A 14,391-nucleotide genomic window follows, 5' to 3' on the forward strand; every position below is an offset into this window, starting at 1 on the left:
AAACAACTCTTTAGTGCAAAGGCCACGGTCTGGAGTGGTACTTCGGCTTCCAGAATTACTGGACCCTACCTTTTTGAGGACCATCACGGAAACGCAGTCACAGTCACTTCGGAACCTTACAGAGGCCTAGTGACGACTTTCGTGATTCCTGAATTACAGAAAGAAGACACTGATTTGTCATCACTTTATTTCCAGCAAGTTACATCAAACGCAAGTAAGACATCAAAATTACGTACGGTGTTCGCGGGCGGAATCATCTCACGTTCTGGGGACATACCATGATCAGCTAGGTCCTCTGAACTGAGTGTTCTCGATTTCTTTCTGTGGGGGCACCTCAAGGGCCGAGTATTTGTATCAATGGTCCCCAACTTGGAGGATTTAAAGTGTCGTATCAGTAAAGGGGTCAGAGCAATTACACCTCCAACACTGGTGAAAGTAATGGATAGTTTCGTTTGTCGACTTCGTCAGTATATCACAAAGGACTGTGGTTATTTCACATATACGATTTTCAAAACATAAACAAAAGATGCCGTAAACAAAACAAAACATGATTTGGGTTATTCTATCATAAAACAGCATCATGTTATTTATCTAGTACCACTCCCGTCTTTTAAATTAACCTATGTAGGCTACGATCTAGGACCTATAATAAAAGGGTAAATTGTTGCTGTCGGACGCTATATATTTATTCTGTTCATCTGTGAAAGACAAAATCTCAAGAAATACTTGACGAAACTTAATCACTTTGACCAAGATGTAAAAGGCCTAAAGTTAGAAATCAAATGTGTTGATGGAAGTGATCCATTCGTTTAACATATGGACAATCAAAAATCGGTTCCCCATGGATCATCCTTGTCTGATAAAGTGTCCTCAGAGATGTTGATATTAGCGGGCTATTATAATGCCCAAGATACAAAATCCTGATCTTTTTGCGGAATTCATCGTTAGAATGAAACCAAATGACACTCTACTCGTGAAATCTAAACACTTAAATGTTTTCTATTTTCAATGATTCATTCATCTTAAGGTAAATTTCACTTAATTTCAGTACAATTCCTAAACTTGTTAAAAAGAATATAGAGTTTGGTTTAACTTCATAAACTGATGAAAAGTATCTACAGCCAATGTTGAATCGAAGACTTTAAATCATCTTAGCTGTATCCACTCCTATACTTCCTTAATGCAGTATTGTCTAAGTTTTGGATACCTAACTACATGTTATCCAGGCAGAATAAATAATTTCTCCTGATACTTTCTTCCCTTATCTATATACTGTTTTTTTCTATATTATTTTAAGTATAGTTTCAAATTCTTTTAAATATCTTTGTTTTGTTTGATTATGTAGTGACATTTATATAATTTATCTTCAGTTCCAAATTATGACAACAATGAAGTCATAGTGTTTCACGTATACTTATATCACTCCTGTAAACAAGTCTTATTCTACTATTCGTTAAATATACCAAATACATATGTAATTTCACTTACGAATTATGCTTCATCTGTGGTTATGAAGTATGACTAATTTGCATTTCAACAGTTATGCGTAATATGCGTTTAGACATTTTACCTACTACCGGTATTTTAATTCCTTTTACTCATAGGTTAGACTAAGTTGTTCTTTATCTTTCCTGAAGTTTAGCGTCCCCGTTCAGTAGTGGGGCTATATGAGCCCTGAATTTACTGTTTATGGTGAAATCTGATTTAACTTTATGAGTTCAATGGCCTCCTATAGGGAATTGAACCCGAAACCACTAGTACCAAAAGCGCAGACGATAGCCACTAGACCAACAGAAAAGACAAATTTTCTTCGTAATTTTGTGTTTCTGATTTAAGGTGATTAATTTAATGGGCAACTTCGGAATTTCATCCGAACTCCTTTAGTTTCATCAGCGGAAATTCAAAGGCACGTAAAATACTTCAGGGTTACCGAGATTTCATTCAATACACTAATGCATTTAGATATTATTTGTAATACAAAACTATTTAAGACAAATTTCTAAGGTTTGAGTAGCTCAGAAATTGTCCATTTGTCAGCAATGTTTGCATTAACTAAGATTAATATTATTGATATGAAGATGATTTATGGGAGGCGTTGATGAATACCTCTCACGTAACACGAACATTCAATGGTGAATATTTGCGTACATTCTTGTGTGACCCAATGGGTGAATTTCCATATTTTGCTTGGCTAAAGCTTTAGTGAAATTGGGAAATGTTCCAGATACTTTGTGGAAAAAAAACAGTGAGGTCCAGAGAGGAGAGATAAAGAGAGGACTTTACTGGAAAATTTTTGGTCGATATGATCCACACAAAACTCTTCGTCCGATATTTCTTTCCGTCCATCTATTTCCCCCTTCCCTCTCGCAGCACCAATATCGCAACTTCCCCAACTCTCGTAGTACTCTGAAACTGCCAACGTCTCCCTCACCCTCCTATCCCTTGCCGCTATTTCGCCGCTAACTCGAACTGATGTCTCCGAGATGTCAAGCCTTGTCGCGGTGATGACACATCCAAGTTTCCAACACTCAGCCTTCTCCCCAAAGTTACCCAAAACTTTCTATCCCGTATCTGACAAAACTTGTCGTTACGTATTGCATAGCCTTTTCCCCTCCATCACTTTCCGCCTCTGAAGATACGAAACTCTTTTCAACATCCATCCCGTGACGTCAGTTGTACACAACTTTTCCGCTATTGCAGTTTTTTTTTTTTTTTCGTTTCGCCAAGCTAATAGAATGACTCTGCACAGATATTTCAAAAAGATTATGAAAGTGCTTCCTTAACTGAAACTTGATATGGTTAAGATTTACCAAAGCATAACTAAATTTGAGATTTTCTTCTGGTTTTATGAACTCCTACGTCTAATACAAGTGCAGAATACAAAACCTTCTTTGGATTTGTTTTAAAATGTATGGTTTCTCGAGAATCGGAAATGAATTTAACAAAATAGTATTTAACTTCTTAACATATATGCCTTGATTGTTCAAGTTTAATAAGTTTAAACTTGGTTGGCTGGTTGACTGCGTTGGTGTTTAACGCTCCTTTCAGTACCGACACTATATGAGACATGGATTTGCAGTTTACCACGTGATTATAACATGATTTTTTTCACTCTGAGTCAAACCCGGACTTTCTGCGTCAAATGCATGTCATGTTAATCACATAATCATGAATAGCGTTACCTGCAAAAAGAAGCAAAGCAAATTTTTTTATGACGAAGGTAAAACACAAGACGAGGCAGAATTCTCTTCTATGTTTGATCAAGACTGCTTGATTTAACAGCATTGATAGTATCAGAACAAACCTATTTAATATTTTGTTATAGTAGATAATTTCAATTCCATTGCCTGGGGAACAACGTTTTAAAATTTGATCTAAGCAGAAGTCGGTGTGGCCTCGAGGAACTAGGAACCAAATTATTTTTATTATTTAACTTTTTTCATTTAAGGCAACTCTCTTTACCATGCATTTCGATCTTCCATGTCAGAAACGAGTTGTCCAAAAGGATACACAAAGAAATTAGTAAAAAATGTTACAATAAGAATTTACCAAAGACAACATTAAAAATGGACCGAAACTTTCTATTCTGATTTATTTACTTATGTTATATGCTACTATAACATAACTCTCATGTATATGTATCCATCATATATGCATGCACATGCTACAAATACGTTTGCATTTTTCTCTTCTGCATATTTAGAGATTCATACAGATTTGAAGTTGTAAGCGTAGAGGCTTTTATTTTCAAATTATCTTTTATATGCTTACTCTTCGTAAATGGGTTTTTAAAATATGCACGTGTCACAACTTGCTTTACAATAATGTTGAAAACATGTAATTCCTTCTCTCTCTCTCTCTCTCTCTCTCTCTCTCTCTCTCTCTCTCTCTCTCTCTCTCTCTTTCTCTTTCTCTCCTGCTGGAAAAAGTATCCTCACATATACATATGTACATTCAATGAGGGAGGGAAAGGAACGGGGAAGAAAAAACGCTGTAGGGGGAAATCATCTCCTCTTTAAACAATGCAATATGGAAAGTTAATGGCCACAATGTTACAATTTAAAACAGTGAAAAATCGCCCTTAAAGGACTCATTTTAAACTAACTCATTTTCCGGTGTTGGACCAAGTTCCTGAGTTCTTTCTCGCTACCTCCCTTTTCGCTCTTTCTCGGTGTTCGCAACGTGACTCCAGCGCTGGACAATTCTCCAGCAATAACTCTTCCAGACGCTGGCACTTTCCTGGTACATTCCCTCTTTTCTCCCCGTTATTTCAGCCACCCCTCGTGTTCCTAATGAGGCCCTCTTACCCACTAAATCACTCCTAACTATCCCCACAGCAGTTAGCACATAACCTTTCTCCCTTCCCTCGCTGTTACCACCAAAACCCTCCCATCTAGTAGAAAAGCAAGCAGGCAAACAAACAAACAAAAGCTAGTTGGCATAGCGAACTCACACACGCATTCACAAACCACGGTAAATAGAATTTCCAAAAGTTTATTTTTGTGTTTCAGAGCTGTTATTTATTTATTTATTAATTTCCACATATGATAACAACAACAATAGTAGTAATAATAAAAACAACAATAGAGCTTGGACAGTGACAAACGCCACAGAGATAAACTATTTGTAGCTAATGTATATTTCTGTTATTTATGCAATAAAAAACAATATTAGTAGATATGGTTTGTGGAGGTGGTATGGACTTCTGCATAACAGCAGTACAATACCAAGTTAAATCCAATTGTATGTAGTACAATCTCTAAATCAAGCTTAATTAAAAATATCAATTTTGTTCTTTTTGAAACATGATTTCGTTTACAACATCGATTTTTAAAAAATTTTTTTAGACTGCATGTAGAATAAAAAATATTGCTTCAACAGATTTATTTTTTACATGAAAATAATTTAGTAAAAGCATGAATAAGTTATAAATGACACATTCACGATATTCTTTTCCGATTTCTATTTATATAGACTAAGAAGAAATGATTTTAGCGTTTTTTCTGAATTTTTCACAAACTTTTTTTTTTCATTTGCTACACAGCAACTCCGAATTAGTTACATAATATTCGACTTACGGATAATTCGCAGATTTGAAATAAATTTCGAAAATTACAGAATAGTTCTACGCCAAATATTACCTCAAATAATGAATTTTTGCATAGTTTTATAGTTTGTAACTATCCGAGAAATACTGCTGCATCAAGTTTAATTTATAAAATATCATAGCGTGTAAATACATTATAACGCACACATATGTATATTATAAATTTCCAATCTCACGGATGGTTATGAAACGGTAGAAGCTAATGTAAAATTAGTTATGTAACGATATTAGTAACTTTTATCATAAACTGTATATACAGGGTGTTTCGAAATAACACTGACAACGTTTGGGAGGTGATTCCTGACACCAAGATAAGACGGAAAGTATAGACCAACCTGGGTGCAGAAATCCGTCATTTCGGAGTTATAGGCTGCCAAAAACATGAAAAAAAAATATTTTTAAAGGTCCATAACTCCAATACTATTGAACCTACCGTAGTCAGGTCAAGACTTCACTCAAGAACTAATATTTGCGCTATCCAAAAATACATGTTTCAGAATCCTGCGGGCATTTTCGTCGATCCCAAGAGGTTCATCCAATACATGGCTGAAACAGCACTCTTATTGGCCAAGTTCCAATGACGTCACAAAGTTTCAAGTTCAACCTGCTAGTAATGCTTATGATTGTTGCTTTCGTTTCCCTGTTTTGTGTGTGTACGTATTTTAAAAAGGAGAGAGATTATCAACATTACTACTTGTGAAATATATTACATTATTCTTGATTTATGTTCACTTTTTACGCGGTACAAATATATTATCCTTAAATAAATCTTCGTCCAAATAAAAGTTTTAAAAAACACACTATACATGAAAGTTGTTAGTGTCTACAATTTTAACATTTTTATTAGGTCACATATTAGCTGATTGTGCTCACAATGAGTACACTGGCTTTTGCAAAAATAGTGTACTTTGTGATGCAACACCTTCTTTTGATTTCAAATCTACATACAGAATTTGGATTCCACTCACTTGATGACAGAAAAATAAAAACATCTTGGCCTTGTCTCTCAAATTAACTTTACATTACACGCTACAGTTCGCCTTCATTGGCATCCAAGAGTAGGTCTGGCGTAGAAGTATTTTATGGCAAATAGCGTTAGTAGTGTCGTTATTGATGAGCCATTACCACATAAGGATACCAATTCGTTGGAGTTTAGCCTCCCTTTGAACACCAAGGCTATAATGAGACATGGACCTACTGTTACACGTGGAATCCGAACCACATGAGATTACGCAGGGAATCGAATCCTAATCTCCGTGCCAAAGACGTGTACGTTAAAGATATAGCCACAACATAGTTCTAGATAATATTAAGTTTACCATGTTTTTCTTTAGAATGAATACCGTAAGAGGGGTTACTTTGCACAAGATTTAAGCAATTTTAAAGAAAATCGCATGTAACTCAAAAACATAATGATTTAAAACACTGTATTTTAAACATATAATAGCCAGGTATAAAAGGAAAATATTATTGCAAGTTCATTAGTAAACATTCAGTATGACCATAGCTATTAAAATATTAACTTTGGTGCAAAGTAACCCCACAGCTGAGGTTACTTTGCACAACATACAAAAAAGTATGTTCAACATACGAACATACGAACATACGTTTCTGTGCAATGTTTTTCCTTCAGTATTTATACATTTCACTTCCTACACAAGACTGCATGCAACCTACAAATATTGATATTAGAATGATAGTACAGGTATTAATATTTAATTTGAATTATCGATATTTGAAAGAAAATTATGTGTTTTCTGATACCGGCACAGGAACTACATTCTAATAGTTTAGCATATGTCCCACAAAAATGTAAACTCAGGAATAGAAAAATAAATCACCGTGAACTGATTTGCCTTGGTTATTCCTTATGTCCAAGAATATCATTCCAACCGTTATCAGTGAAAGATTTACGGGCTTTGGGATTTTCAGGCTGAAGAACACCCAAATTGCATTATTACGTTTTTTTTTTTTAATCTAATGTTAGTCATTCTTATGCGTATAAGCTGCAAGTCCCCCTCAAAAACATCTAAAAAAATAACGAAGTCTTTGTGAGTGAAGCCCTTCTCAAACTACTTTGGGGGGGGGCGGTGGCTCAGTGGTAGGGCATTCACCTCCGTTGCTAGGGGTCCCTGGTTCGATCCCAACTCGCGCCGTGTGAAATTTGTGGTGGACAAACACCGTGCTCGTGGGTTTTCTCGGGGTTCTCCCGTTTCCTCCCTTTTTCTTCATTCCACAATTTTATTCATTTCTCATCATCAACGTCACCTTTAGCCTAGCGGGTATAACTGTGGGACGTAAAACTGAAAGGTTTCATTTCATTTTCATTTCAAACTACTTTTGTGGATCCGCCACTGTTCATAATTTATTTTCCAACAAGAAATTCATTCCGGCATCTTCCTAAATAGGAAATTTACCTAAATTATAATGCAGGAGGTTCTAGTAGTAATAATTTCCTATTTAAGAGGTGTTTTGGACCGGTGCAAAGTAACCCCGAGTAGAGGCTAAAACCGCCTTCTCCCAGTTTTACTTTTTTATGACTTTAAAATGTTTCACATTTCAATTTTAACTATTGCATCAAAGCCCCATCATATACAGTTGTATTCTACGAAACTGACTGAACTTTGACGGAAAATCTTGCACGTGATACCTTTCAAATTTTGGTGGCCTTAACAGTGACTGCTTTCCACACCTCTACAAGAATGAACCCTCCCGGTAATGAGAACTAATGTTAACCGCCAACATTATAGCCAAAATACAGTTAGATGTTCTATCTTAGTTCAAACTTCTTCTTTACTGTCAATGGTTTTGCCGACAGAGGACTGAAGCTCTTTTCATATTTTGTGCAAAGTAGCCTCTGATGTGCAAAGTATACAATATACCAGGGTCAACTTTGCATCTCCTTAAACTTTAAACCAACGGTTCCCAAGGACCATGCTCCTGGAGGGGACTTGAAGAACAAGCGAGGAATCACGAGCTAACGACAGAAATAAATTATAAAATTATCAATAAACTTAACGGATGCTCGTGATTGACAGTTTGTCTTTTTTAGACTCTTTTCGAGATTTTTAAGTAATTAAACACTTAATAAATATAAACAGATGAAAACATGGTGAGTGGTTAGAAGTTTAGAGTCCCGTTCATCAGCAAAACTATTGAGACGTGAAGCTACAGCTTAAGATGAGACCCGAAATGCATTAGCTTCTGCCAGGAATCAAACCCGGGCCTCCTGCGCCAAAGATTCATACGCTATCCATCTAAACATTAGGAGGCTATGCGTAGTAATTTAGAAACAAAGAGCATTTTTAAGGAACTAGCTTATGTATACAATGAACCATGTAAGTATACTGTTACGTCTCATATAGGCTTCTGCTAAAAGGATCGTTAAATTCAAACCGAAAATCAAACCTAAATTACATCTTTTCTGTAAATTTCCAGCTTTTGACACCCGATTTCAAAATCTGCAGCAAATGCAACGTACAATTGCCTGCGGTGTTTTAAGGATAGTGTTTCAGATCTATTATCCTTACTCTTAACCCCACTCCTAGTGCTATTCAGGTGTTAGGACCCTTACACTTCTCAGTGGATTACGAATACAATCCTTTCTTGAAAGCATTCGTTGCAGAATGGAAATACGCTGATGGAATAAGCCTATTTAACATTACGAGTTTCGTATAAATATTTTTTTTAAATAAAGCCCTGCAGTTCGTACATGCATTCGACGTGTAGAAGTACTTTGTAACAGATGTTATTGTTTTGTCTTTATTGATAAGGGTTTCTCGATGCAATTGTATAATCAAATACGTAATATACACGTCAATCTGTGCTGGGTAATCTGTACAAGCTAGTTTTTCATCAAGTCCGCACAAGGACAAGGGGAAGCAGGTAGCACAAGAGGGAGGTTAAAAAAATTAGGTGATAATGTTTAAAGCAGTGGCTCCCAACCGTGTCTACCTCATGTCTCCCTCTTAAAATACTTCTCGCTAACCTCCCACCCGCTCATTGGCCATATGTGCTTTTTTGTCTGATCCATCTATGATTTCAGATTCAGCATTGAAATCTCAAATCTTCAATTAATAATAATAATAATAATAATAATAATAATAATAATAATAATAATAATAATAATAATAATAATAATAATAATAATAATAACGGTAATGCAATAATAACTATATTTTCATTTTTACTTCCTTTGTGGCTATATGATTAGCATAGACGTCTTCGGCGCGGAAGACCCGAGTTTTATTCCCGGCGACAACATATGTAGTTAGGATTTTACGTTAAGCTATAGCTTCACGTTCCATATAGCTTTACTGCTGAACGGGACTCCAAACCTCAAATCACTCACCATGTTTTCATCTGTTTATATTTATTAAGTGTTTAATTACTTTAAAATCTCGAATGGGAGTCTTAAAAAGACAAATTATCAAACACGTAACATCTGTGAAGTTTGTTGATAACTTATAATTTAGTTCTGTCGTTAGCTTGTGATCCCTCACTTTTTCTTCAAGTCCATTTCAGGAGCCTGGCCTTTGGGAACCACTGATTTAAAGTTTAAGGCGATGTAAAGTTAATCCCAGTACATTCTTTCTAAAGAAAAACAGGATTAACTTTACATTGTCTGGAACTATGTCGTGGCTATATCGTTAACGTACACGTTTCTGGTCCAGAGATCCGGATTCGATTCCCTGTGTAATCTCATGTGATTCGGATTCCAAGTGAAGCAGTAGTCCATGTCTCATTATAACTTTGGTGTTCAAGGAGACGATAAACTCCAGTTAATTGGTATCTTTATGTGGTTCAAAAACAATTCTAAGTAATAATAGTCATCCAGCTCTAGCTGGTGGGCATTTCACTTGCAATTGAAACGTGCATGGCTTATCTATAACGAAACTACAACGCTATTTGCCGTAAAATACTTCTAAACAGACCTACTCTTGGATACCAATGTAGACGAACTGGAGTGTGTAATGTAAAGTTAATTTGAGAAACATTTTTTATACATGGTAAAAGTAACAAGACCAAGATATTTTTAATTTTGCATCATCAAGTGAGTGGAATCCAAGTTCTATATGTAGATTTGAAATCAAAAGAAAGTATTGCATTACAAAGTACACGATTTTTGCAAAAGCCAGTGTATTCATTGTGAGCACAATCAGCTAATATGTGAACAAATAAAAATGTTAAGATTGTAGACACTAACAACTTTCATGTGTAGTGTGTTTTTAAAAACTTTTATTTGGACGAAGATTTATTTAAGGATAATATATTTGTGCCGGGTAAAAAGTGAACATAAATCAAGAATTATAATGCAATTTATTTCACAAGCAGTAATATTATAGTCTCCTCTTTCTCTTTTTTAAAAAAAAAATACGCACACACACAAAACAGGGAAACGAAAGCAACAAGCATACTAGCAGGTTGAACTTGATACTTTGTGACGTAATCGGAATGTGGCCCATAAGAGTGCTATTTCAGCCATGTACTGGACGAACCTCTCGGGATCGGTGAAAATGCATCCTGCGGTACTTCCGCAACAATTTTTATACAGGTAATTTGAGTACTTCAATTTATATGCCCGTAGCCAAACTCCACCAACTCCAACCACCTATCCAACTCCACCTAATATCTCAATTTCACCGTAAATGGAGCTTACCATTACGTTCGTCCGAGCCGCTCGTCTATCTATATTCATATTCACATATAATTGCTAGGGCTGAGGTGCCTCACTGATACAGCGTTCAACTCTGGTGCGTGGAATCTGGTTATGATCCTAGCTCTTACCAAAGAGCTTTGCGATGAACAAACAGCATGTACGTAAGTTTTTTTCAGGGTTTTCCCGTTTCTTTCCACTTTCCTCATGATACCATTTCGTTTATCAACACTTTATTTCTTAGTCTCGGAGATTGGGGCTTAAACTAAAAAATAAATCAATGAATCAATAAAACAAACCTTGTAATATCTTACGAAGTTAATTTATAAATTAAACTTACATAAAATTAAAGTTACATGAAGATCTATGGAAGTCAATACTTAACGTACATCGATGGTTACTACATTTATCAATAGCATAATTAGACAGATTACTTTGAACCAGTACTTGTACGAAAGGACGTTCATGATGAAATCATATTAGGCTCAAATATTTCTTCCCGTTGTCCACCACTGTTGGATGGTAGTCCTTCCCACGACTATCTTGGATAACTATTTTAGGTTGATAAATAAATAAATAAATAAATAATAATTTATTTGTACTTTACACCCAAAGGCAATTACAAAGTACAAAGGTTATACATCATTATCGAAGGATATGCAACCCAACTCCAAATATGGAACTAACATTGGTAACACGAAATAGTACTAGAATAGGAATCTTTTTTCTCTTTACATATGCTGTACAAAAATATACTACAATTTATCATTTAGTAACTGAAAACACTTTCGCTTAAAGATCTTAAATTCATGCTGAAATAAATCCAATCCCATAGACTCAATTCTGTTGCCTGCATCACATAATTTAAACAGTGGTGAATTCCTGTTCACATTTATTCTGTTTTCAGGCATATAAAAAACCTGTCTACCTCTCAGATTTTGCCGAGGACAATAAAAAGTTAATCTACTTAATAAGAATGCGTTATAATAAAAGCACGAGTTTATTATTAACATGAATCGTGTACTAGCAATTGAACTTCGAAGGTAGAGATTCATACCACAAGTTCTGACATCTTTGTAGAGCTTTTAGTAAAGTAAGTAGATCTAACCTTCTTCCTTTTTTATAATAAGATATTATTATTATTATTATTATTATTATTATTATTATTATTATTATTATTATTATTATTATTATTATTATTATTATTATTACAAGTGAGAAACTACAGACCTCCTAGCAAGATGTTTGGTTACGCCAGTGACTGCAAGTTAAAGATTACTAATGCGGCTGAAGAACAAGGTTAACCTAAAAAGAATAACATTTATTGCCTGATTAAATATAACGTCTTTATACCATATATGCTAACAGTTTGCGAGGTCGTTTTACAATGGAATTGAAGGTGACATCTCAGCATTTACCTGGTGAAATTGATAGAATCCTTTGGGAAAAAACGCGGTCTGCATACCTATCTACGAAATTCGATTACGACATCTCTTGACTGGAAAGAAGAAATACTGACAACCACTCTTTTTTATATACAGAAGAGTTACAAGTTGTTAGTTACGTTTTAATTCATATACTCAATACATAATGTTTGTAGGTAATGAGCACAGCATTTGTGTTCTAGATTAATAAAAAAAAATATTTATATGTATTTTGGAGGAATACAAGATGGGGTTTTTGTTACAATACAAATATTTACTAAATACTTATTAAATTATTTGACCAAGTAACCATATAATAGTGACCTTTCTTTGTTCTTTTTTATTTATTTCCTTACTTTCTTCTTTTTGTAGGCGGAAAAATAACGTGATATTAAGTGAAAAGTACATAACTTTAATCAAATTTCGATTTGGATCAGCCTTCAGGTAGCTCGAATTCCCTGTATTTACTCGGTCTACGGCTTTGCGCCTTTTATTTCATCCTTTGAAAAGTCTATATACCGAATTACATGCCTCCAACTTTAAGGGATCTTAAAATATGGTCATTCTATTATAACAAATATAACCTCACCCTTTTCCTTCCATTCTCGAAGAAATATTAGAAAACGGTCAAGCAAGTGTCTAATTATTTTAAAATTGAAATCCATATACCAAATCGCACGTCTCTATCCTTCAAAGATTCCGCAGAATAAGGATTTATAATTATTGTCACCTCCATATCCTCTTCCTGTCAAATTTTCAAAAATCTTTGTACTGTCAATATTTCAAGTTTCAACTTAAGTGGTTTGGCCTCGGCATTGATCAATCGGTTATTCATTTAGGGCTTTATTTTATATATATATATATATATGTGTGTGTGTGTGTGTGTTAGGCGACAAAGTTAGCCACATTGTGTTTGAACAACAGTCGGAGTTCATTCTTTGTACGAGTATAAGGTAAATCAGTGATGGTTAATTGGCGGCCAGCGAGTATGATCCGTCTTGCTCGCGAAAAACAATCAATTTTATTTAATTTTGCAGTTTTTAGCATGAGAGATACGCTATCTTCGTAACAAATTCCAGACCCTTTTCTCCTGCTTCACCAAAGTCTTCTTCAAATAAAATATCTTAGAAGTAGGTTCTTCGTAATTCTTTTCTTGAAGCTGATATTATATTGCTTGTAGATGATCCAAGAAAGCTTGAACAAGACTCTTATTCGAGACCATTCAAGACTATTTGATGAAAAAGAGTTTCGTTCAAGAAATAAAAAGCAGCTGCGTTTTCGAAGTGGAATTAACCAAAATGCTAGATTGAAATGTCGCGTATCCATGTCGACAAATGCACAATACGTTCAGTACCACCCCTTGTAAACAGCCTGTTAATAATAAAAAGTCAATAACAACAATGTGGGTACATACTATACCTAAGGAGAAGTCGTACAGTAAGGTGAACCTTGACAGCAGCCATCTTGAAATCCGCTATCTTGAATTCAGGTCAAGTTTTGTAAATCGGAATAGGGCAATATGATACATGATTTTGGACTAGAATTCAAGCAGAAAAACAATGGAAGCAATAGTTTTAAGATACGTGCATTTGGTAAAAAGTTACAGGCATATTTATTGTGTATGTATCCATGTGAACAACTCCCGAATAAAGCAGCTATCCAACAATTTGTAAAGTACAAAAATATAAGAAACACCCTCTATATTTTCCCAATTTGTTCCAAATGTTGTTGAGCAAAGCTACACACTTGTAGGAGATTAGTCTGCAAATTTGGTCCAAATTGGTTGAATAGGGGCAGAGATAGACCAGATAATACGAAAATTTAGCCAAAATCGCTGACAACAAAATCATTATATTAAATGCTGTACGTGCAATTTTCCTCTGATCAGTCTCATTTCTGCTTTTCTTTCGTCCCTCATTGAAATGTATTGTGGAACTATCAAGTAGGAGTTACATTTCAACAGCGACAACTTATTTTTCGTCAGCTGCTTCATTCGGGAGTTGTGCACATGGAAACATACACAATAAATATGCCTGTAACTTCCACGTTTTTTTGCCACAATATTTTCTACGTTTTTTTGCTACATTGAAATTGAATTGCTACATTATCTGTTGTTTGTGATCGCATCATGTGAAAATGGTTGACTCGTTTGAAATTAGTTTTGTAATGTAGTAGGTAAATCCATCAAATTGGACTTATATATC

This window comes from Thermobia domestica, chromosome 8 (genome assembly GCF_964235325.1).
Source record: "Thermobia domestica chromosome 8, izTheDome1.hap1.1, whole genome shotgun sequence".
NCBI classification, from domain to species: Eukaryota; Metazoa; Arthropoda; class Insecta; order Zygentoma; family Lepismatidae; genus Thermobia; species Thermobia domestica.